Genomic DNA, 25,019 nt, shown 5'->3' on the forward strand with positions numbered 1-25,019 from the left:
CATTAGCTATGTATATATTAAAAATAATATAAATATACCAATATTAAATATTATATTGATGTATAAGTGTAATATACTAATATTTATATTAATGTATAACAATTATGTATTATATTAATATATATTTTTGCCTAGCATATATTATATACAACATACATGAGTAATGAAATGTATTTATATGGTTAATATGTTCGTAATATTAATATGATATATCCTGTAATATTGATTATAAAACAATTATATCATAATATATAATTATTATTATCTGATATAATACACTATAGTTAATATATTCTATATAACACAATATATAATGTATTAGTATAAGATAATTGTATTATATAATATAAATATAATACATATATAAAACTATATATCTTTTAGTTATACATTACAAATATGAGTATGTATAGCTATTTATAATTTTATTTACATAGGAATCTGGTCGTCATAACAATTGATGTAAAACTATGCAATATTTTCAATCAAATGGGCCTTAACCTCACTACCTACACACGACTTCTTTTAAAATCTTGAACCCTGTCTAACTCATGCTTCCATATCTCTCAACCTGCTTTTCTACACATGCACGTAGACACACATTTATACACGATATATATGTATACTACCACTTTTCAGTTCAACGTATATAAAATATATAATGATATTCCTTTGTATGTATACAAATATAAATCAAAGATATGTGTATAGGTATGTATTTCATATGTTTATATAAATATATCATACAAATAATGTATGTGTATATAAATACATGACTGTATACATACATACACAGAAATATACTTATTTAAACAAAAGGGACCTAAATAAACATAGTTCTCTAAGAATAAAAATGTATGTCTCACTGTTTCAATAACAGTTTATAGTTTTCTACTGTATGTGCTTCTACAATTGTTATGAACAATTTCCATTTTTGTTGAATGTTTTAATTTTTTGCCTTTTTTTTTTTTATGGTACGCGGGCCTCTCACTGTTGTAGCCTCTCCCATTGCGGAGCACAGGCTCCAGATGCGCAGGCTCAGCGGCCATGGCTCACGGGCCCAGCCGCTCCGCAACATGTGGGATCTTCCTGGACCGGGGCACAAACCCGTGTCCCCTGCATCGGCAGGTGGACTGTCAACCACTGCGCCACCAGGTAAGCCCAATTTTTTGCCATTATTAATGAAGTTCTGAAGAATACTGTGTGCAAGATTACTTGAAAAACTCTCCTAAAAGAAAAGGGTTAGGTATGCTAGTTTAAATGTACACAACTTATTTTTAAGTGCGTGGTTGATTTTGGAAGTGTGCCGTCGAAATTTCCAGGACCCATGAAGGAAGGGTGGTCCATGTGTGAGAGTGATAGCTCTATTAAGAGTGGATTGAAGATCTTGATAGCTTAGAACAGAAGCTGGAAATCCTGTTTTTATGGAGCCAAATGGCAAATATTTTAGGCTTTGTAGACCAAAGAGGCAAAATTGAGGGTATTATTTAGGTACTTAGGTAACCATTTAAAATGTTACCAGTTAAAACGTGAAAATTATTCATAGCTCATAGGCCATAAAAAATAGGCAGCTGTCTGGATTTGGAATACAGGCCGTAGTTGAATGACACACCTGGTATAGAGACTTGTTTCTAAATGGCCATGACCACATGGGAGGCAGGAGGTAAGACTCCATCCCTACTAGATGGGAAGTTAGAACTAAACCTATCTATCCCTAGCTTCACCTTTAATGAAAGGCTGTGCTAGGAGAAAATAATATCTGCTGGCAAAGGGAGACTAAGACCAAATTCTCTTGGCCTCTGCTCTGGGTAGGAAACAGGTAGGAAATCTTGAGAATTCTGAACCGCAAATCTGTCTTCACAGTGTTTGGGTTGCAAATTTATTTGCGATCTTGCAAACAGAAGCTAAGAAATGAACTTAAAATGCTCCCAAATCGGTGGTATTCCAAACACCAAACTAAACCCTTTCTGGAGAGGTAGACCTTCAACACAGGCCTACAGCGTTCCCACAGATAAAGTTTAGCTAAAGGTGAGCTCATGATCTAAATTTACACAATCATGAAGAAATCAGCTACAAGTGGATAGAATCAGCAAAAACAATCAATACCAGAATTAGATTCCCAAGGCCAATCATCAGGTGTTGGAATAATCAGGTGCCAGGCAGAAAATATACATAAAACTAGAACTGAAACAAGGAGCGAGGATGTTTTAAAAGACTGGGTAGGACCTTTAAAACATTTTTAAAGTACATGTCATTGATAAAGCTAAAAACTCGAAGGTCGTGTAATGTAGCAGATTAATCGTGGAGAAGAGTTGAAATTATGCTGTTTTTTAAAATATGGCAGATCAGATTTCCTGCCTAGTTACATAAGTTGATTTATCTTAAGAAAATACACAGTATTCTAAAGACTTATTGGCTGTAAAATAAGTTAAGGGTATTTCAAAGGGCTTCTCTGCAAAGAAAAGTGAGAAGTAGCAAAACACAGAAAGTCGAGGGGAAAAAATGTCAATATATACATTGCTATAGGGTGAACTAAACCTTAGGCCAGCAACTATGAGGAAGAGCTGACCCTTAGATAAGTACAACTAAGCTGGAATCTTCAAAAAGTTCAACTATTTATAACTAAAAAGATTTATTAAAATTAATAACCAAGTGTTTTAATTGACATCAGAAGAGTAAAACAATAAACCCTGAGAACATAGAAAAAATAGACAATAAAGATATGAGCAGAACTTAATAAAACAGAAAAAAGTATAAAATTGAGGTGATTTAGTAAGTCAAAAGAATATTCTTTGAAAAGATTTAGAAAAACACAATTTGATTAAGCAAAACAAAAACGTAAGTAAATACTGTACAGAAAGAATCAGGACAATGTTATAGCGGAGAGTACAAACAGAGAATATATGAAATGCCAGTAAATTTGAACATTTCTGTAAAGTGGACAATTTCCTAGCTCCTAAAGTTTACCAAAACTGACACAAGAGGAAATTTGTAGCTGGAGTTCTTGTACCAGTAAAGGAATTAAGTCAATAGTTTGCAAGCTTTCACCAAGAAAATACCAGACCCGGCCAGATCATTTGGGAGGTGAATTCTATCCAACTTCTATTAAACAGATAACATCAATATTAACAAAGAAAAACTTCTAGAGAGTAGCAAAGGAAGAATGCTCCTTTATTCATCTTATGAAGTCTATGTAATGCTAATACTGAAAATAGATTAGGACTGTAAGGAAAAAGAAAATTACAGGTCAAATTTACTTGTAAATATAAAAGCAAAAATTTTAAACTATGCTATTAGCTACCCAAGTTCACTAGAGTAAGAAAAAGCATGAGCAAGTTAGGTCATCCAATGAATGAAAAGGTAGTTTAATGTCAAGAATATATATCAATAGATTGAAATCACCACATTTTATTTCTTTCATGTATCTCTTTAAAAAATTGGTAAGTACTTATATTGATCTCTCTTGTACTAGGCGCTGTGCTAAGTCACTTACATATTTACTCCATTAAACCTTCTATCATCCCTGGGGGAAAGTTCTATTTTGCTTCCATTTCTTAGCTAAGACTCTAAACCCAGGAAAGTAAAGCAGCATTTGTAAGTTTTTGTGGATGGTCAGTGACGGGACCAGTACAGAAACATCCAAAGTCTGTGCTTGGAAGCAGTGCCCCATGTTGACACTCACATTACAGATAAAAGGAAAGGAACCATGCACTTACCATATAGATTAAATCTCACATTACAGGTTAAAGGAAAGGAACCATGCACTTACATTATAGATTAATACCCACATAGCAGGTTAAAGGAAAAAGAAACATGTGCTTCTCTCAAAAGTTGTAAAGAAGGCATATCCATTTCTAAATATATTTCCCAATTTCTTTTGCTTGTTTTCTGACCTTTGTAGTGCATTTTGCCATGAGGAAGCTTTTAATTCTTATATAATTAAATGTATCCTTTTTTCTTTGTATCTTAGAAAGGTATTCCTCATGAATAATTTATTTCAAGTCTCCCAGGTTTCTGATACTTTTACACTTTCACTATTTTTTAACTTTTAACTAGTTGCTGTATCTAGAATTTAGTAATGATAGCCATATTTTCCCACTTTTGTTGAATAATTTTTGCTACTGATCCAAAACATGAATTTTATTTTAATCTCACTTCCCTTATGCTCTCGCATCTAATTTTAAGATGCTTCCTATTCCGTTGTTTTGTCTATCTAAAACGAAATGCTCCCTAAAAAATAATGTAATTATAATATAATAAATATAATTAGTAAACATAATACAATATATAATAAATAACATAATATAAAATAACAAAATATAATTTACCATATAACAAGGTCAAAGGAGAGCAAAAGTATACAATCACTTGAAATATCCTCCAAAAGATATTTTATAAAATTCAATATTCATTTGTAATTTAAAAGAAAGGGTAAAATAGGGATTGATGAATGCTTCCAAAATAAGAAGAAATTATATGTCTAAAAGAGAAAGAGGTAAGTGATAGACTTTAGTAACACTGGCAATAAATGCAGGACAAGATGAGGATGCCTGATGTAATGTTAAAGAAAAAGTATTATGTAACATTGTTTTTGCAGCACTGATGAATTCAGTGAAAAGAGAATCTCATAGAAAAGAGTATCTCGTTCTTCTTAATGTATGTACACTCATCCATTGCATGAACATAACAGCTTATTTAACCAATATGTTACTGATCTGCATCGGAATTTCTAGGCTTTCATGGAATTTTATTATGCACAGTTGTTTCAAACACTAGGACTTCCTCTTATGTTTATATCTTTTGAAAAAAACACTATCTCCACAGATGATTTATCTGTGCTGGCTGCTAGCTGACTTTGGGTACTTCTCAGTTCTTCCCTTTACCTTCCTAGTCAATATGAAAACGGAAGGCAAGAAGGTCTCCCGTTTAGAGACTGTAAAGATAGATCTTGGTGATAAAGTCTTGGTGGTAAAGGCTAAAAGTATTAACCCAGAACAAATGTTTTTCCAGCTGTAACTGTGTGTGATTCCCTTGGCTTGATTCCGTAGAGGATGTAAGACAAGACTGTAGAATCTGCCCTCGAAGTGCTTCCAGTAGGATGAGCTAAGTCAAGTATGGTGGCATATCTAATTCAAGACAAAATATCACGTCTCCTTTTCTCTCCTGGCAAAACTTGGTGGAGTGAATGTAGAAGTCACTGTATGCTTTAAATTAAAGGAACACAATAAATCTTGTATTGGAAGGTGATTATTCTGGTCTCTTTGTGGAGACGAATTGGAAATTGTCTAGAAGAAGGAAAATTAGGTTAACCAAAGTTAAACTCATAAATAATTGAGCATTAATTAAATATCTGTGGTCTATGTTTCTCTTTGATCATAATTTCTCCCAATTTATAGACCTCTTTGATACCTGATTAATCCTTGTCAAAGATGCAGTTAACAATGATTATTACTGTGTATTAGGTTTTGCCTGGGCCCTGAAGGAACTATCCTAAGTTACCTGCTATGATTGTCACTTGATTTCCTCACAGAGAACAATCAGAACTCCTTGTCTTAAGTGGCTTGGGATGTGAAACTAGTTAGTCTCTTAGATACTGTTAGAGGACCCTACAGAGCCCATTGGTGAAAGTTTGGAAAACATTGGGCTTCTTAAAATTGATTCTTGTAGTGCTTCTGGAAAGATCACTGAACCAAAAGGATAACAGTGTTTCTGGTTCTGTTGTTAGTGTTCTCCATGGAAAGATTGCTGAAGCTTCTGCACTCAATTTCCTTCCCCATGTGTGAATGTCACTGAAAATATCCAACTCCATTCTATCCCCATATAACTTCAGAAACTAAGCAAAATGAAGACTCAAAATTCATTTCAAATAATGAAATGAATATATAACATAGAATGGAACTGGGAAAATACCTGGTTTAAATTCTGGAAAGTACCAACTATACAATTCTGGATAAGTTGCTTCATCTTGCTTAGTCTAATTTAATGCCCATCTCACAGGATGTTATGGTGATTAATTTAATATCTTTGTATAACATACAGTGTTATGTAATTTCTTCTTGTTTTTCTTGAGTAAATTCATATCCTTAAGCAACTCACTGTAAACAATAGTTACTTGCTTAAATTACTCTTATCTTCTATTATCAGCTGAATTGTGTCCTGCTCACGTTAATATGTAGAAGTCTTAACCCCCAATACCTCGTAATATGACTGTATTTGGAGATAAGGCCCTAAATAGGTAATTGAGGTCAAATGGGTGGGCTCTAATCCAATATGACTGGCGTCCTTATAAAAAGAAAATATTAGGACACAGACATGCACAGAGAGAAGACCATGTGAAGACAAAAGGAAAACATGGCATCTACAAACCAAGAAGAGATACTTGAGAAGAAATCAATCCTGCTGACACCTTATCTCAGATTTCTAGCCTCTAGACCTGTGAGTGAGTAAATTTCTGTTGTTTAACCTCCTCAGTCTCTGGCACTTTGTCATGGCAGCTCTAGGAAACTAATACAACTTTTTATGGCCTCCTTGTCTCAATTTGAAAGTTCAATATTTGGCATCATAGCTAGGAAACAAAAATATCATCTACATTCCTTGTTGTAGTCTTTCTTCCCCATTCTCATTGCTAGTAATTTCCATATTTGGGTCTCTTTTCTGTGCCTTGTAAACAGAGCGTTACGCTCATTTCTAGTCTTACTGCTAATATACAATAAATGTGCAGATACCGAATAGATTTTGGAGAAGTGCAGCATATAGTTGGTACATGTGTGTATGTGTGTGTATTCATATAATTTATACTTTTTCTCAATTTTCTTCCTTTGGTGTGAGCTAAGATTCTCTGTTTTTGTGACTAGTACTCCTGAATACTAATCCCTGAATTTAATTCACCAAAAATTGCCAAAAATAATAATAATATGTGGAAAGAGAGAGTGATAGAGGGAGAAGAACAATCAATCAGGCAAGGGCACTGCTGTGAATTATTAGGGTCTTATTAATAAGATTATGTTAGTCTAGAGGAAATGACCGTAAATATCATCAGTGAGCCCAGTTGGTCTTTACTGACTGCTAGACACATCCCTGAGTTCTGTTCTTAGTCTCCAACTGTGTGATTACTACTGTCTGGAAGTATTATTTGAACAACTAAAGGCACTTAATGGAAAAGGAATATGTCTTTAGAGAATCAACAGTAATTTTTCTATCTGATTACAAAGGAATGTTGACTGTCTGGAAACCTCAGTCATATTTGTAAGCAGGAAAGCATTGGCTATTAAAAGTGGATGATGTAAAGAGATGAGCAGAAACTTTGGCGATAGGTATACCTGGAATTAATTCTCACTCCTACCGCTTGGCAGCTGGATAGCCTTAGGCAAGTTTCATACCTCCCTGAAATTCACTTAATTCAGTCTGTAAAATGGCATAATAACTTATTATAGCATCCTTTTAGGAATTTTAAATCAGTTCTTAAAATAAAAGTACACAATATATAGACAAGTATGGATTCCTCAATAGGTGTTTGACCTTTCATTTCTCCAGTATCCCACCCGCATCAAATAAAGAAAAATACTTTTTTCTTTTCTTTTTTTTTTTTCTTTTTTTTTGTGGTACGTGGGCCTCCCACTGCTGTGGCCTCTCCCGTTGCGGAGCACAGGCTCCGGACGCGCAGGCTCAGCAGCCATGGCTCACGGGCCCAGCCGCTCCGCGGCACGCGGGATCCTCCCGGACCAGGGCACGAACCCACGCCCCCTGCATCGGCAGGCGGCCTCTCAACCACCGCGCCACCAGGGAAGCCCCAGAAAAATACTTTTTAAAATTTACGAATATTTCATTGTTCTAAAGTTAAAGCCATAAAAACAGAAATAATCAAATGGCCTGCTGTCATACCATTAAAAAAAAAAAAAATAGGTGTTCATGAGAGTTCCATATTAGAATACAAGTTTTCCTTAGGCACCTGTTTATGTATGCTATTCTGCTCTTTACAATAAATAATAAAATTCAAAAGACTTAATTCCTCACTTTTAAGACTTTATTAGTTTAGAAAATTACATATTGACCTATGCTAAATTTTTTACCAACCCATGCTAATGAATTCAGTACAGAAAACAAAAAACACTGCACTCAAGCAAACTACATATATATATCTATATATCTATATCTACCTATCTATCTATCTATCTATCTCTATATATATATATTACTTAAATGCATTTATATCCTACCATGTCTCATAAAGCATTGTGGTAACTCAGCAAAATACAGACAATCAAATATAATGGCAAAAGCACTTAATATAAACAGGGCCAAGGAAACATAGACAGAAGATGAAGAAAAGATGAGGGAAATTTGAACAGGAGGAAGTGTAGTTAATCGAGTTGTATGTTTTGACCTTAAGGGTCTCTGTGTGGGGACTTCCCTGGTGGCACAGTGGGTGGGAATCCGCCTGCCAGTGCAGGGGACATGGGTTCGAGCCCTGGTCTGGGAAGATCCCACATACCGCGGAGCAACTAAGCCCGTGCGCCACAACTACTGAACCTGTGCTCTAGGGCCAATGAGCCACAACTACTGAAGCCCACATGCTACAACTACTGAAACTCCAGCGCCTAGAGCCCGTGCTCTGCAACGAGAGAAGCCACAGCAATGAGGAGCCCACACACCACAATGTAGAGTAGCCCCCGCTTGCCCCAACTAGAGAAAGCCCATGTGGAGCAACAAAGACCCAACACAGCCAAAAATAAATCATAAATAAATTTATTTTTTAAAAAAATGATTCTCTGTGGATAAAACAATATGTAAATAATTGGTTACAATGCCACGTTATTTGAAGGTGCCAGACTGCACATTAACAGTCTGACACAAAGGGACAGCACAGGAAAACTATTCAGAGATAAAGATTTTTAAATCTTTGCAGTTTGAAACCTTTTAGAGTAAGTATAATGAGCTCGACACACATTTCAACACTCCACATGTTAATCACATGTTCAAAGTATGTCTCAAAGTCATTGGAAATAGTTGCTGTCTCTGTCTCTGATATGTGAAACAGATCTGTGATGTGTAAAACTCAGGAGGTATTGATATCCACTTTTTGGCATCTGAACAGGAAACAAAGTTGTTTTGCAGTGATAATAAAGAGTGAAGTAAATGCAACAGTCAAATAAAAGACAAAGTACTGAGGGAATGTATTAACAAAACGAATCCAACTAAATTCTGGTGACCTGGGGCCTACGATTGTACACACTGCATGGAAATACCCCAGCCTAAATACTGGCATAGGAGGAAGGGTACTGCTAAGGCCATCACAGTATAATCCTTTTAAATGTCCCTTTCAAGGTTGTCTCCACTCAACACTGAGTATAGGATATCTTCCCATCAGGCAGAAACACTGGCTGCCCAATGATTGACCAAGTAACACACTAATGAATAAATGATGCTAATTTATTTCTATCCCTGACAACGGGAAACAGCACACCCTCTGTGTCAATGGTATGTCCTCTTTCCCACTTTTCTAAATGGTCAATTATGTTTTTCCCTTCATTGCTTTATATCATGTGTGGCAGGCATGATGGGAAATGGCTACCAATGTTTCTGTTATTGATTTCTACCTTCATTTCACTGTGGCTAAAGAAGATACTTTGTATGATTTCAGTTTCTTAAAAATGTTTTGGTACTTGTATTGTGGCGTAACATATGGTCTTTCCTGGAGAATGTTCCATGTGTACTTGAGAAAAATGTGTATTCTGCTGTTGTTGAGTGGAGTGATCTATATATGGCTGTTAGGTTTAGTTGGTTAAATGTGTTATTCAGTCCCCCTACCTCTGTACTGATCCTCTGTCTAGATGTGTTATCCATTATTGAAAGCAAGGTATTGATCTCCAACCATTATTTTAGAACTATCTATTTCTTCCTTCAATTCTGTCAATGACTGCTTCACATATTTGGGGGTTGTTTGGTACATATATGTTTATAGTTGTTATATCTTCTTGATAGATTGAACTTGTTATCAACATATAGTGGCCTCCTTTTCCTCTTGTGATAGTTTTTGATTTAAAGTTTATTTTGTGTGATATTAACGTAGGCATCCCAGATCTATCTTCCTTCCTTGCTTCCTTCCTTCCTTCCTTTCTTTTTCTCTCTCTCTCTTTCTTTCTTTTTGTTACTATTTGCATGGGATATTTTATTCTGTGCTTTAACTTTCAACCAACTTGGGTCTCTTGAAATCAAGTGAGTTTTGTGCGGACAGCATAAACTTGGATTATGGTTGTTTTTAAAGTCCATTCTGCCAATATTTATCTTTTTATTGGAGAGCTTAATCCACTTACTTTTTCAAAAATTACTTATGAGGAGGAACTTAATTCTGTCTGTTTCCTGCTTGTTTTCTGTATGTCTTATGCATTTGTTGCCCCTCATTTACTCCATTACTGACTACTTCTGTGCTTAGCCGATTTTCTTGTAGTGAACTCTTGATTCCTTTTTCATTTCTTTTTGCATATAGTCTATTGATATTTTCTTTGTGGTTATCAAGAAGATTACATTTACCCTTCAAAAGTTCAATTAATATCATTTGAATTGAAACCAACTTCAATAGCACACAGAAACTCTGTTCCTCTACAGTTTCATTCCTCCTCTTTACATTATTGTTGTCAAAAATTACACCTTTATACTTTGTGAGCTGAATAACATGGATTTATTATTATTTTATGCATTTGTTTTTTCAATCATGTAAGAAATAAAAAGTAGAGTTACAAGCCAGTAGCACAATACTGGCTTTAGTGTTTGCCCATGTATTTATCTTTACTGGAGATTTCTATTTCTTTATACAGCTTCGAGTTGCTGTCTAGTGTCCTTTCATTTCAACCTGAAGGTTCAATTTAGCATTTGTCATAGGGCAGTGGTAGGAAGTTGTAAAACAAACGCCCTCAGCCTTTGTTCATCTGGGAATGTGTTAATTTCTCCCTAAGTTTTGAAACCAGTTTGGCCAAATATAGAATTCTTGGTGGACAGTTTTTTTCTTTCAGCACTTTAAATATGTCTGGCCTCTTGCCTCCATGGTTTCAGATAGGAAATTAGCTATGAATCTTTTTGAGGATCCCTGCTTTGTAACAAATTTGTTTTTTCTTTCTCCTTTGGGAGTAAAGATTCTTTCTCTGTCTTTTGGCATCTGAGAGTTTGATTACACTGTTTCTTGTTGTGGCGTTCCTTGAGTTTCTCTTAGTCCTGAAATCAGGCAAAGATTTACAGCAACCAAACACATACTGAACCAGGGAAGAGGCAATTTGAAAATGGCAAGAAAGCTTTGTGGCATTTTTACTTGCCCTTACCCCATCCACTGTTAGTGTAGTGATGGTCTTAAAGTGGTGGAGTCTTGATTCAGTGATAGTCTTAAAGTAGCAGCAGATCATTCCTAGTATGGGACCCTCAATCCTGCTTCAGGAGGGAGCAGAAGAGACCGTACTCTCAGATTATTATGTGTATCTGTTCTAACCTGTCTGGGAGCTACCTGAAGGACTGACAGAAGATGCTTAACTCTGTCTTAGCTAACTTGGAACACAGTCTGGAAAAGCAGCGGTCATTGCTCAAGAAAAGTGCAAGGTGAACTAACAAAGCACAGATGGCTGGGGCAGAAGACTGTGCATTGAAATACAATAGACCACATAAGATGCAGGAGCAAACGTTGGGGGAGATTCTTTGGGAACTTAGAACATACAAAACGTACACATGTGTCCAGAGAAATTAAGAAAGCCACATGCATACTCAAGATCAGATGCATGTTCTGAAAACGCCAGGGGAGTCTCTAAGCTTTTACCATGGGCTGAGCCCTGAGCTCAGTGCAGGTCAGCTAAATGTTGAAGGAGTGATCCAGTAATCTGCACAATGGGGAGAGGTGTGTGGTTTTGAGTGTGCATGTGGATGTGCTTGTGTATATTTGTTTTTGTTTGTCTTACGTGCAGGAATTCAAGGACATCTCTGTCAAAACATTAGCTAAACATGAACTAAAGGAACAAGACTTCAGTGCCTACATACGATAAGGAGTACAGTCATTGCAAAAATAGTTTGGAAAGGTCCCTAAACAAACAGACTACTACAGCCTTCAACAATCAAAAGCCCAGAAAACCCTGGGAAAGTGAGAGAATCTGATTTCCATAGACACCACATTATAATATTTTAAAGCCAAATGTTCAACCAAAAAAATCACAAGGTATATGAAGACATGGAAAAGTATGGTCCATTTAGGAAAACAATTTGATGAAACCATCCCTAAGGAAGCCCTGACTTTTCTGCATTGCATATTCTTGCCTCCTTTGTCATAGATTCATTGACCATAAGTGCATAGGTTTCTTTCTGGGCTCTCTATTCTGTTCCAGTGATCGATGTTTTTGTGCCGGTACCATACTGTTTTGATTTCTGTAGGTTTGTAGCACAGTCTGAAGCCAGGGAGCATGATTCCTCCAGTTGTGTTCTTCTTTCTCCAGACTGTTTTAGCTATTCAGGATCTTTTTGTGTTTCCATACAAACTTTAAAATTATTTGTTCTAGGTCTGTGGAAAATACCCTTGATATGTTGATACAGACTGCATTGAATCCGTAGGGATTCAATGGGTATGATGGTCATTTTAACAATATTAATTCTTCCAATCCATGACCATGGTATATCTTTCCAGCTGTTTGTGTCATCTTTCATTTCTTTTATGAGTGTCATATAGTTTCCTGGGTACAGGTCTTCTACCTCCTTAGGCATTTTTATTCTTATGTATTTTATTCTTTTTTATGCGATTGTAAATGGGATTGTTTCCTTAATTTCTCTTTCTGATAGTTCACTGTGAGTGTATAGAAATACAAAATTTATATATAGAAATCTATTGTATCCTGCAAGTTTACCAAGTTCATGTTTGAGCTCGAATAGGTTTTTGATGGTGTCTTTCAGATTTTCTATGTATCATGCCATCTGCAAACAGTGACAGTTTTACTTTTTCCTTTCCATTTTGGAGTCCTTTTATTTACTTATTCTTTCTTGCTGATTGCTGTGGCTAGGACTTCCAAAACTCTGTTCAATAAAAGTGGTGAGAGTGGGCATCCTTGTCTTGTTCCTGATCTTAGGGGAAATGCTTTCAGCTTTTCACCATTGAGTATGTTAGCTATGGGCTTGTCATATATGGCCTTTATTATGTTGAGGTATGTTCCCTCTATGCCCACTTTCTGCAGAGTTTTTACCATGAATGGATATTGAATTTTTTCAAAAGCTTTTTCTGCACCTATTGAGATGATCGTATGGTTTTTAGTCTTCAGTTTGTTACTGTGATGATAAGAGACCTAAGACAGCTACAGAGGCTAAGTGACCTTTCCTTCCCTGAATGGGTAGGTATCCTTGTTCTGCCTTCTAATTGAGTTAGTATCTGAGTAAAGAACTGCCAGGTGTCATTTAGTTCACAATACACTGCTGTGGCAATATAGAAATGAATTTGCCTAAGTCATTGGGCTTTTCTCAATTATAGTAAATGAATATACTGAATGAATACTTCAGCTTAAGGAAATGTTCTTAAAAATATATTAATGTAGGCAACTTCAGTGGAGAACTGAAATCAAAACAAAACATTCAGATAAAGGGTTGAAATAAAAGTACACTCAGTTGTATCCAGTTTCCTCTTGTAAATCTCTCTTTTTAATTTGAGTGGACAGTCACTTGAGAATATCTGACTTGGGGCTAAGGAAATCTAAGCCTTCTTGGCCACACTGTATTCTCTTATGTCATTTACTAAAGACACCAGTTGGGTTGCTGAAAAAAGCGTGGGAAAAATCAATCCCTCACATCCAAAGGACGGCTCTTGAAAATGTGTGTGTTGTTGTAGTTATTTTGCTCTTCTGGCCTCAGAAGTTCTAATCTTAACCTTAGCCCCTCATGGAGAGAGACTTTGTAAACCAATTCCCACATGACTCATTATGTGGCTGTTGAAAAAGAGAAACCCAGCTCTTTTCCTGTGCTTTCAACCAGTTATCTTCTTCAAAAATCTGTTTGGATTGTTATACCTTAATCTTGCCTGGCAAGGGACTTATGGGAAGGTTCTTACTGTTTGAAAGTTTGGTGCCAGTATCTGCAAAGAAAGAAGAAAGTGAAGAAGGAAAGATGTGTTTATGAAACATCCCAATAGTGAAGGTGTGTGAAAGCAACTTTTGAAAAAGTTAATCTGTCAGAGTTTAGCCATATTATTACGTTTTATTTTATTCATTGAAAATAAATAATTATCAATGAATCCTTTCTAGATTTTCTAGTTTCCCAAAGTTCCCTGAATTCACATTCTAAGAGGAAAAATGGTATTTTAAGTCACTGCTCTCCACCTTATATTATTTATAATCACTCCTCGTGACCTCTTCCTTCCAAGAAACTTGATCCTGAGAAGTGTCCTTTCTTTCTCTTATGGAATAAGTGATGGGGATGCATCCTGGAGGCCTGTGAGATGTTTAAATTGTGGCATAATGAAACTAGGATGGAGAGTTCTGGAAAGATCTGGAAAGGTGGCTTGTAGAGTGTGGCCAGATGTGGGAGAAGAGAGACATACAGAGAGAAGGAGAGGAAATTTTCGGAGGGAGAAAATGAAACATAATTAAATAAGTTTTGTTGTGTGGTGTGGGATGCAAGCCTTTCTCTCCCCCTTTCCTTCACAATCTCTTTGTTAAAGACTCTGTTTTTCATTAGTTTTACTAAGATAGTATTTGCTATTTTGTTTGGATACTGAGAATGGACCCATGGGAACAGTTACATTTGGGTTATCTCTGACTATCTTTAATGAAGAACATAAATATTGGCCACACTATCTATGCACATGCTATCACCATGCCTTTTTTGTTCTCTGTTCATATATCTAAGTCCTCTTCTTTCTTTAAGGTCAATCTCAAATCTCATCTGAAATGTACATTTATTGATAGATTCAACGCATAATGAACTGTCCCTTCTTTGTCCTCCTTAGGCTCTGATTATTTATAAAAACTCATTTTTGAACTTAGAGACTGTCCAATATGATATATTAGTTATTTCATCAGCATATGTTATATCCTCAACACAATCATACGCTTTTGTGGGGCTGGGATCATACATTCTGTAATTTTTCTCAGTACTTGCACTTACTTTGATAAAAAGCGCATTCATTCATCTAAACATCATTTATTGGGTGTTAATTAAATATCACAACTCAGTAAATATTGTCTGAATGAATGCATGCATGATTGAGGGAGTATGCAATAGGTAGCCTAATGTACCGCCCAATGTGAGAAAACCAAAAACATAAACACAAAAGCAAGCCAAAAAGTGGACCAGGACTTTCTGTAAAATATCCTGCTTTTTGTTGGATGATGCCATGAAAATCAAGATGCTCCTGAAAGGTCTTAATAGCTGACCAAGAATAGTAAACAATTGAAATTCTCTCAGGCTTCTTCAACCCTATCACTGGACACATTTATACCTCTCAGCAATGGTATTAAAAGAAGAGATTAATAAAGCTTTTATAGATGAGTTGATAAATCTCTAAAGATTTAAGTCTTCATTCCTCCTAGGTTTTCTCTATTTTGGATTTCCAAAAGATTTCAATAAACCACAAGATAATTAAAAATTAGACATTATCTTTCTTACCTTGACGTTTTTTGATGGTAAACACCTTTTTATTGTCTCCATAGTGCTGCTCAATTTCCACCAGTACAGTACTTAAGTGAATTTTGCTCTGGATGGTGGGATATATAAGATGTAAATGAATTGTTTGTATATGTTTTAGAATTCTTCAAAAGGGCCTGGCCATGGAAATGCATTGAATATTACTTAAATAACTAAAGTAACTTCCTCAGAATTATTATTCTATTCTGGTTAGGATACTATCTGCTCTGGTTTGTTAAAATTTCCCTTTAGAGTGGTTTTAATTTTGTTTCTGATAGGGTCCTAGGATTTATTGCCACACCCATCCTGCATCTGTTTTTCTTTGAATTACTCTCCTTGCAGTTTCTGATTCATACAGGGCCTTACAGGTTAGTGACAACCTGGCCATCACAACGCTGGGAAGGACAGGCCTACTTTTCAGAGGTGTTGATGTTTTCTGTACCTGAAGGTTTTCAAGAGATATCAATCTTCCTCACCACCTCCCTTGGCCCTCTTATTGGACTAAGCAGTTCCTCGTGAAATTTCTGTAGGATATCTGTACCAACTTCTCAATATTGTTCCATCCTGAGTCTAAATTCCTGGCCTCAAGGTAATGTTAGATTTCTAGCTCCAGCCCCTATTTACATAAGGCCTATACTAAGGAACGGAACCCACAGATATCAGTCCGCTCTTCTTTCTCTGGATTTAATTTCTCTGTTACTTTCTGAAACATGCAGGTGTTCCTTTCTTTCTTTTAATCTCTGCTCTGTGCTTTTAACTTTTTCAAAATTGACCCAGAATTTACGTGTGTCTCCAGTAAGAGTACGTTAAATTGAGCTTAGTCTGCTATTCTACTGGCATATTTGAGATCCAGATAATTTGCTACTTAACTGGATTCAATGACCTGCATATTTCAGGCATCTAAAACTCACCATGTTCCAAATTTCCCTCCTTATAGTTAGTAATTTTCTTGGGAATCTGGATGAGATTAAATGGAATAAAGTTAGTGAGTGGCCCAGGAATGCCTGAAAGTTTGTTTGTCAGAGTGGCCAGGGAAAGTTAAGCAAGGAAGAAAAGCAAATGAAAAACAGAATCCCATTATTATGGCTGAGTTTACTCCCAGGATTCCATGCAGAGCTCTCTGTAGAGCTGGGTTGGGTTATAACTTATGCCAGAGCTCTACGTGGGGCTGACACCATCTCATGCCAAGCTCTCAGTTCTGGGCTAATGTCATCTCTGGTCCACTCTGTGGAGTGGAAACTTTGGAGGAATGGCCAATGTGTTCTGCGGCGTAGGAAGAGGGAAATTGTGAATGTGACTTTCTCAATTGTAGAGGAACTAACCACTGTAAATGTGCCTTGAACTATGTTGTTTAATTTGACCAGTCAGATCAATGACTTTCCCCTTGAATGAAATGCTGCTACGTATATGAGCAGAAAAACAAAACTGGTATAAGGAACAGATAGCTAGCGGGAAGCAGCCACGTAGCACAGGGAGATCCGCTTGGTGCTTTGTGACCACCTAGAGGGGTGGGATAGGGAGGGTGGGAGGGAGGGAGATGCAAGAGGGAAGAGATATGGGGACATATGTATAACTGATTTACTTTGTTATAAAGCAGAAACTAACACACCATTGTAAAGCAAATATACTCCAATAAAGGTGTTAAAAAAAAAAACTGGTATAAGGAGATGGAGAGACTGGGAGTCTTATTTTCCCACCAATTAACTTTGCCTCTGACCATGACCTTCCCTTTGAGTCTCTTAGACCTTGGGGATGATCACAACCCCTGGGTTGGTTGACGGCAACCCCATCTTCACTAGAACCTCTATAGTTAACTTTGATTCTTCCCACTCCGTCTATCCATCCCATGTGTGCAGTCAGACATTTGATCTTGGACTTTTCCTGACAAAATATGCTTGAATATAACCATTTCTTTTCACTCCCACTGCTACTGCTATTGTCACTGCCTTAACTAGGGCTTTATCTTTAAGTTCTTTATATAAATATATAAATATCTATATATAAATATAATATACAAATAAATAAAATATCATATTAATTCTGGTGATTTTAAAGTCTTTTCTTGATAAAGACTTTTTATGATAAAGATACACAATATCTTATATAAATATTTTTGTATTATCTGTTCTTTTCTTAGAAGTTTAGTCATATGATTCTATCTCTTGGTTTGTCTACAACTTTTTGATTGAATGCTGCCTATTTTATTTGGCTTTTTTTGTTTTTCTCAGTGCAAACGTTGTTTTGCTTCAAAATATTTTATTCTACCTGGAAGTAGCAAATCTTCAAATTACAATTTTTTAAATGCTTTCAAATATCAATACTATAGGTGTCACAAAACCTAGAAAAATGACATTTAAAAATGAACTACTGCCAGATGTGTCTCTATAAAACTTTTCCCCCACTCTTTTAGCTATATATTCTTTAACTGCCTCCCCATACGACAGTTTATGTATTTTCGAAATAAAATTTTAAGAAATAAACTTTGTAGTGTATAGACAGATTTCTTGTACCATGGTTGATTAGAATTTGCTTCTAGTTATTAATAGTTTAGAAAAGTTTATTTCAGCTTCACAATTTATTATTGATAATGTCACATTAATTTTCATTGTTAACTTTGAGAAAACCTCTATGGATTACTTCCTCATAAATATTTACTATTATAAATGCATTACTGATTTCAGTACTGCTATAGGTTTGTGCGTTACAGGAATTCCGATAAAATACTCATTCACACCATTCCATTACACACATTGTTGATGGAGTATATTCTTTTATTTATTTATTTATTTATTTATGTATTTTTGGCTGTGTTGGGTCTTCGTTGCTGTGCGCAGGCTTTCTCTACTTGCAGAGAGTGAGGGCTACTCTTTGTTGCGGTGCACAGTCTTCTCATTGCAGTGGCTTCTCTTGTTGTAGAGCACGGGCGCTAGACACGCAGGATTCAGTAGTTGTGGCTCGCAGGCTCAGTAGTTGTGGCTCACGGGCTCTAGAGCGCAGGCAGTGTAGTTATGGCACCACGGCTTAGTTGCTCCGTGGCATGTAGGATCTTCCCGGACCAGGGCATGAACCCTTGTCCCCTGCATTGGCAGGTGGCTTCTTAACCACTGCGCCATCAGGGAAGCCTCTGGAGTATATTCTTGACAGAAGAAAATTTCCGTTTTGACTAAGCATTGATGAAAACTGAATCTTTGACTTATCTTTCACATGCCTGATGATTGAAATAATTTTCCACAGAATAGCTTCTGGTTTTGTACTTTTCAGTTCTTTTTTTCTTCTTCAAACGCACATGCTTTGAGAGCTGTGAAGTGCAAGACATGGCTATATTGTAAGGTGGTTTTTGTCCTTATGCTTCTGTGTCTTGTGCTAGTTAAGTCACTAGAGTAGTCAGTATGAGTACTGGAAGTTACTCCTGTAATGGGATAGTATATAGTCAATTACATATGGCGGTGTCTGAAAATCACATAATAGCCTCACTTAAAACATCTCCTTAGGGCTTCCCTGGTGGCGCAGTGGTTGAGAGTCCACCTGCCGATGAAGTGGACACGGGTTCGTGCCCCGGTCCGGGAAGATCCCACATGCCGCGGAGCGGCTAGGCCCGTGAGCCATGGCCGCTGAGCCTGTGCGTCCAGAGCCTGTGCTCCACAACGGGAGAGGCCACAACAGTGAGAGGTCCGCGTACCACAGAACAAAAGAAAATCTCCTTAGCCAGATTTCAAAAAAGCCTGTGGCCATTCCAATATGATCCAACATAGCAGAATATGATAGAAGGAAAATTGGCAAAGAAAGAGACGCTGCTCTTACCTGATGGAAGTTAAAATATCTCACTTCTGACAATTTTGCAAAAACCTATAATTACGTGAATTAATTTCTAGGGTTCTTCATAGGACCTAAAAAGGAACCCATAGAGTTGTGGAACAACAATAGAAACTGCTGTGATGAGAAGCCCGGGAACCGCAACAAAGAGTAGCCCCCGCTCGCCTCAACTAGAGAAAGTCTGCACGCAGCATTGAAGACCCAACGCAGCCAAAATAAAAATAAATAAATAAAAATAAATAAATTTATTTTTTAAAAAGTAATACTCAGGTTTGAGGCATGAGAAATATGATGAGAAATTAGCTAATCCTTTCAGAACTTTTAAAATATCAAACTCAGTCTCTAAGATTTTAGCATTATATACAACATCGGTTACTTATTAGTGGTTTGGGAAGGCCAATTTAAAATTTTCTGAACTTACTGTATTGAAATTCACGGCCCTAATGTTTTCCACATTGACTATATGAATGATGAAGTAAAGTCAATCATGTATTTCCTTTCCAACTGGGCAGAAAACAAAATTTTGAAAAGTGTTTGGACTACTGACTTTTGATTTCTTCTAAGGCAAGTGTATAGGTAATTTTTATTCCCTGATTAGGAGAAAATGGAAGAGGGCAGGGTTAAGAATTAAGATTTCAAGAGCATGAGAGGTAGATGGCCAACTAGAGTTCCTAAGGTTTGGTGCGTGTAACTGTTGCCGCCGCTTAAGCCTGTCAAAGCAGTGGTATGGCTGCTGCCCTCCTATTTGCTACCTCTAGAAACATTCTTGCCAGTAGTGGCGGCAGCGGGACTCAATTACCCCCTTTTATCACTCTCTGCAGGAGCTCCAGATGGCGTCTTCCGTGGGCAACGTGGCCGACAGCACAGAACCAACGAAACGTATGCTTTCCTTCCAAGGGTTAGCTGAGTTGGCTCATCGAGAATATCAATCAGGTGATTTTGAGGCAGCTGAGAGACACTGCATGCAGCTGTGGAGACAAGAGCCAGACAATACTGGAGTACTTTTATTACTTTCATCTCTACACTTCCAGTGTCGAAGGCTGGACAGATCTGCCCACTTTAGTACTCTGGCAGTTAAACAGAACCCTCTTCTGGCAGAAGCCTATTCGAATTTGGGGAATGTGTACAAGGAAAGAGGGCAGTTGCAGGAAGCAATTGAGCATTACCGGCATGCATTGCATCTCAAACCAGATTTCATCGATGGTTATATTAACCTGGCAGCCGCTTTGGTAGCAGCAGGTGACATGGAAGGGGCAGTACAAGCTTACGTCTCTGCTCTTCAGTGTAATTCTGATTTGTACTGTGTTCACAGTGACCTGGGGAACCTGCTCAAGGCCCTGGGTCGCTTGGAAGGAACCAAGGCATGTTATTTGAAAGCAACGAAGACGCAACCGAACTTTGCAGTAGCTTGGAGTAATCTTGGCTGTGTTTTCAATGCACAAGGGGAGATTTGGCTTGCAATTCATCACTTTGAAAAGGCTGTCACCCTTGACCCCAATTTTCTGGATGCTTGTATCAATTTAGGAAATGTCTTGAAAGAGGCACGGATTTTTGACAGAGCTGTGGCAGCTTACCTTTGTGCCCTAAGCTTGAGTCCAAATCATGCAGTGGTACCTGCCAACCTGGCTTGTGTATACTACCAGCAAGGCCTGATAGATCTGGCAATAGACACAGGCGAGCTATTGAACTGCAACCACATTTCCCTGATGCTTATTGCAACCTAGCCAACACTCTGGAAGAGAAGGGCAGTGTTGCCGAAGCAGAAGAGTGTTATAATACAGCTCTCCGGCTGTGTCCCACCCATGCAGACTCTCTGAATAACCTAGCCAATATCAAAGGAGACCAAGGAAACATTGAAGAGGCAGTTCGCTTGTATCGTAAAGCATTAGAAGTCTTCCCAGAGTTTGCTGTTGCCCATTCAAATTTAGCAAGTGTATTGCAGCAGCAGGGAAAACTGCAGGAAGCTCTGATGCATTATAAGGAGGCTGTTCGAATCAGTCCTACCTTTGCTGATGCCTACTGTAATATGGGAAACACTCTAAAGGAGATGCAGGATGTTCAGGGAGGCTTGCAGTGTTATACTCGTGCCATTCAGATTAACCCTGCACTTGCGGATGCCCACAGCAATCTGGCTTCCATTCACAAGTATTCAGGGAATATTCCAGAATCACTTGCTTCTTATCACACTGCTCTGAAGCTTGAACCTGATTTTCCTGACGCTTATTGTGATTTGGCTCATTGCCTGCAGAGTGTCTGTGATTGGACAGACTATGATGAGCAAATGAAGAAGTTGGTCAGCATTGTGGCTGACCAGTTGGAGAAGAATAGGTTGCCTTCTGTGCAGCCTTATCATAGTATGCTCTGTCCTCTTTCTCATGGCTTCAGGAAGGCTATTGCTGAGAGCCATGGGAACCTCTGCTTGGATGAGATAAATGTTCTTCATAAACCACAGTATGAACATCCAAAAGACTTGAAGCTCAGTGATGGTCAACTGCATGTAGGATACGTGAGTTCTGACTTTGGGAATCATCCTACTTCTCATCTTATGCAGTCTATTCCAGGCATGCACAATCCTGATAAATTTGAGGTATTCTGTTATGCCCTGAGCCCAGATGATGGCACAAACTTCCGAGCAAAGGTGATGGCAGAAGCCCATCATTTCATTGATCTTTCTCAGATTCCATGCAATGGGAAAGCAGCTGATCGCATCCATCAAGATGGTATACACAGCCTTGTAAATATGAATGGTTATACCAGGGGTGCTCGAATGAACTCTTTGCTCTCAGGCCAGCTCCTATTCAGGCAATGTGGCTGGGCTACCCTGGGACCAGTGGCGTGCTTTTCATGGATTATATCATCACTGATCAGGAAACTTCACCTGCTGAAGTTGCTGAGCAGTATTCCGAGAAACTGGCTTATATGCCCCATACTTTCTTTATTGGTGATCATGCTAATATGTTCCCTCATCTGAAGAAGAAGGCAGTCATCGATTTTAAGTCCAATGGGCACATTTATGACAATCGGATTGTGCTGAATGGCATCGACCTCAAAGCATTTCTTGATAGTCTCCCAGATGTGCAAATTGTCAAGATGAAATGTCCTGATGGAGGAGACAACGCAGACAGCTCTTAATATGCCTGTCATTCCTATGAATACTATTGCAGAGGCAGTTATTGAAATGATTAACAGAGGACAAATTCAGATAACAATTAATTGATTGAGTCTTAGCAATGGACTGGCAACTACCCAGATCAACATTAAGGCTGCCACTGGAGAGGAGGTTCCCCGTACCATTATTGTAACCACACGTTCTCAGTACGGGTTACCGGAAGATGCCATTGTGTACTGTAACTTTAATCAGTTATATAAAATTGACCCATCTACTTTGCAGATGTGGGCAAATATTCTGAAGCGTGTTCCCAATAGTGTACTGTGGCTGTTGCGTTTTCCAGCAGTAGGAGAACCTAATATTCAACAGTACGCACAAAATATGGGCCTTCCCCAGAACCGTATCATTTTTTCACCTGTTGCTCCTAAGGAGGAACATGTTCGGAGAGGCCAGCTGGCTGATGTCTGCTTGGACACTCCACTCTGTAATGGACACACCACAGGGATGGATGTCCTTTGGTCAGGGACACCCATGGTGACTATGCCAGGAGAGACTCTTGCTTCCCGAGTTGCAGCTTCCCAGCTCACTTGTTTAGGCTGTCTTGAGCTTATTGCTCAAAATAGACAAGAATATGAAGACATAGCTGTGAAACTGGGAACTGATCTAGAATACCTGAAGAAAATTCGTGGCAAAGTCTGGAAGCAGAGAACATCTAGCCCTCTGTTCAACACCAAACAATACACAATGGACCTAGAGCGGCTCTATCTACAGATGTGGGAGCATTACGCAGCTGGCAACAAACCTGATCACATGATTAAGCCTGTTGAAGTCACTGAGTCGGCCTAAATAATGACTGTGTGCACAGGAGAATTACCCTGTACCTGAGCCTCAACCTTCTGGGGGAAAGGGAACTACTTTTTCCTTATCTGTACAATACCATGCTGCAGATGGGTGACAGACAATGATAAGAAATAGCACAGCCAGACTTGCTTCCTGCATGATCATGATCACGATAGGGAGAGACACAAGAGATGGGAAACTGCTGTTCCACAAGGAGTCTCCATAGAATTTTGCAGCAGCCAGGTGTCTGGAAGGTCTGGAAGGTAAGTCTGGAAGGTCTGATCTCCCTTGGTCTTCCATGGGATGGATGGTTAGTGTGGAAGGGAGATAGAGATTGCCCAGCCATTTTGTGATTATCATGGATTGATTGAGTCTTCTGAATTAATATTTTTCTTTATATTTTGGGTATTGGAGCTTTTAAAAATATTTGGTTTCAGGTATTTGTATTCATGTGAAGTGTGTATGATTCTCTTGAGATAAACTTTTAAGCTAAAATATTCCTTGTTTTAGTTTCTGAACTCTACAGATAAATGGGGACTTTGCTGGTGTAGTCTTTTTATAGGTTTTATAAACCACTTGAGCCTATATCAGTCATTTTAGTGTCTGACATAATGTTTGGAACTATCAGTGCTTTGTTGGTTTATAGATGATGGCTTAAATTCTTTTCCTGGTCCGTTTCCTTCTTCCCTTCCCCCCACTTTAAAGATTCTCCTGTAACTTGGCTAACAAAAAACCAAGTCTGATTCAAAACCTCCCAGAGTGTTTCTCTTAACCGCATCATCTGGTGCCAAATGAAGATTCTTAGGAGTGATTATTAATTCTGAAGGGCACAGTTGTGGTACTGTCACTGATGATAACGATAATGGATTTTTGGCCTAGAGTGTTGACCTATTTCACCAGTGATTTAAGTTGACTGCCCCTCTATGCTGCTTCCAAAAGTCATAGTGTGTGATAAGATTTTTACTTTCATTTCTAAAGTTGTCTTTTTTTTTTAGTGAGTCCTGTTCTTCCTTTTTCTTTCAGCAGAAATGAAATCCCAGATAAGTATAAGTATTCAAATATTTGATCAGTAAGTCACAGTTATCTCCAGTACATTAAATAACTTTCATCAAAGAAACATGTTATAGGTAAAAAGCTCTGAAGGACCAGCTATGTATATGATAATTATGTTTCAGATCTTCTAGGGTATTATATATAATAACTTGTCTTCTGGACGTGGTCTTGAAGTCTTTATGGATTCAGTCTCAGTAGTAGCGAACTGCACTGCTACTTGGTTTGGAGTACAAATTAGACTTTAGCCCTCCTGGAGGTTGAGTTTTGGTATTGAAAACCATACGAATGAAATTATTGTATTTCAGCAAAGGATCGAGGGCTAGAGGCTTAAACAAGGCAACATATGTGTGGGAAGCAGTCAGCCTTGAGAGCAGGCTACGGACATGCCAGGCATGCGGCCGCTGCTCGAAGGGACTGTCCCTACTTGTTCCCCTCCTTATTCCATTCTTTGGGAGATAAATCACCAGGGCCCAGATATCAGAAAGAATGTATAATTTGAAAAGCAAAGCTGTCTCCCCCCTGCACGTGCAGGTTATTTTTGATGATTCTGGGTTTATGGGTTTTCTCCCAGGGA

General features: G+C 37.8%; 1 protein-coding gene and 1 pseudogene across 1 annotated transcript in view; both read left to right on the forward strand.

The window, feature by feature from the left end:
- The window catches only part of LOC115850539 (metabotropic glutamate receptor 7-like), a 282,573-nt gene that overhangs the window by 76,348 nt on the left and 181,206 nt on the right, over window positions 1-25,019 (forward strand). The window lies entirely within an intron of this gene.
- Window positions 1,070-23,730, forward strand: LOC132596657 (UDP-N-acetylglucosamine--peptide N-acetylglucosaminyltransferase 110 kDa subunit pseudogene; annotated as a pseudogene).

This window comes from Globicephala melas, unplaced genomic scaffold (genome assembly GCF_963455315.2).
Source record: "Globicephala melas unplaced genomic scaffold, mGloMel1.2 SCAFFOLD_226, whole genome shotgun sequence".
Taxonomy (NCBI): domain Eukaryota; kingdom Metazoa; phylum Chordata; class Mammalia; order Artiodactyla; family Delphinidae; genus Globicephala; species Globicephala melas.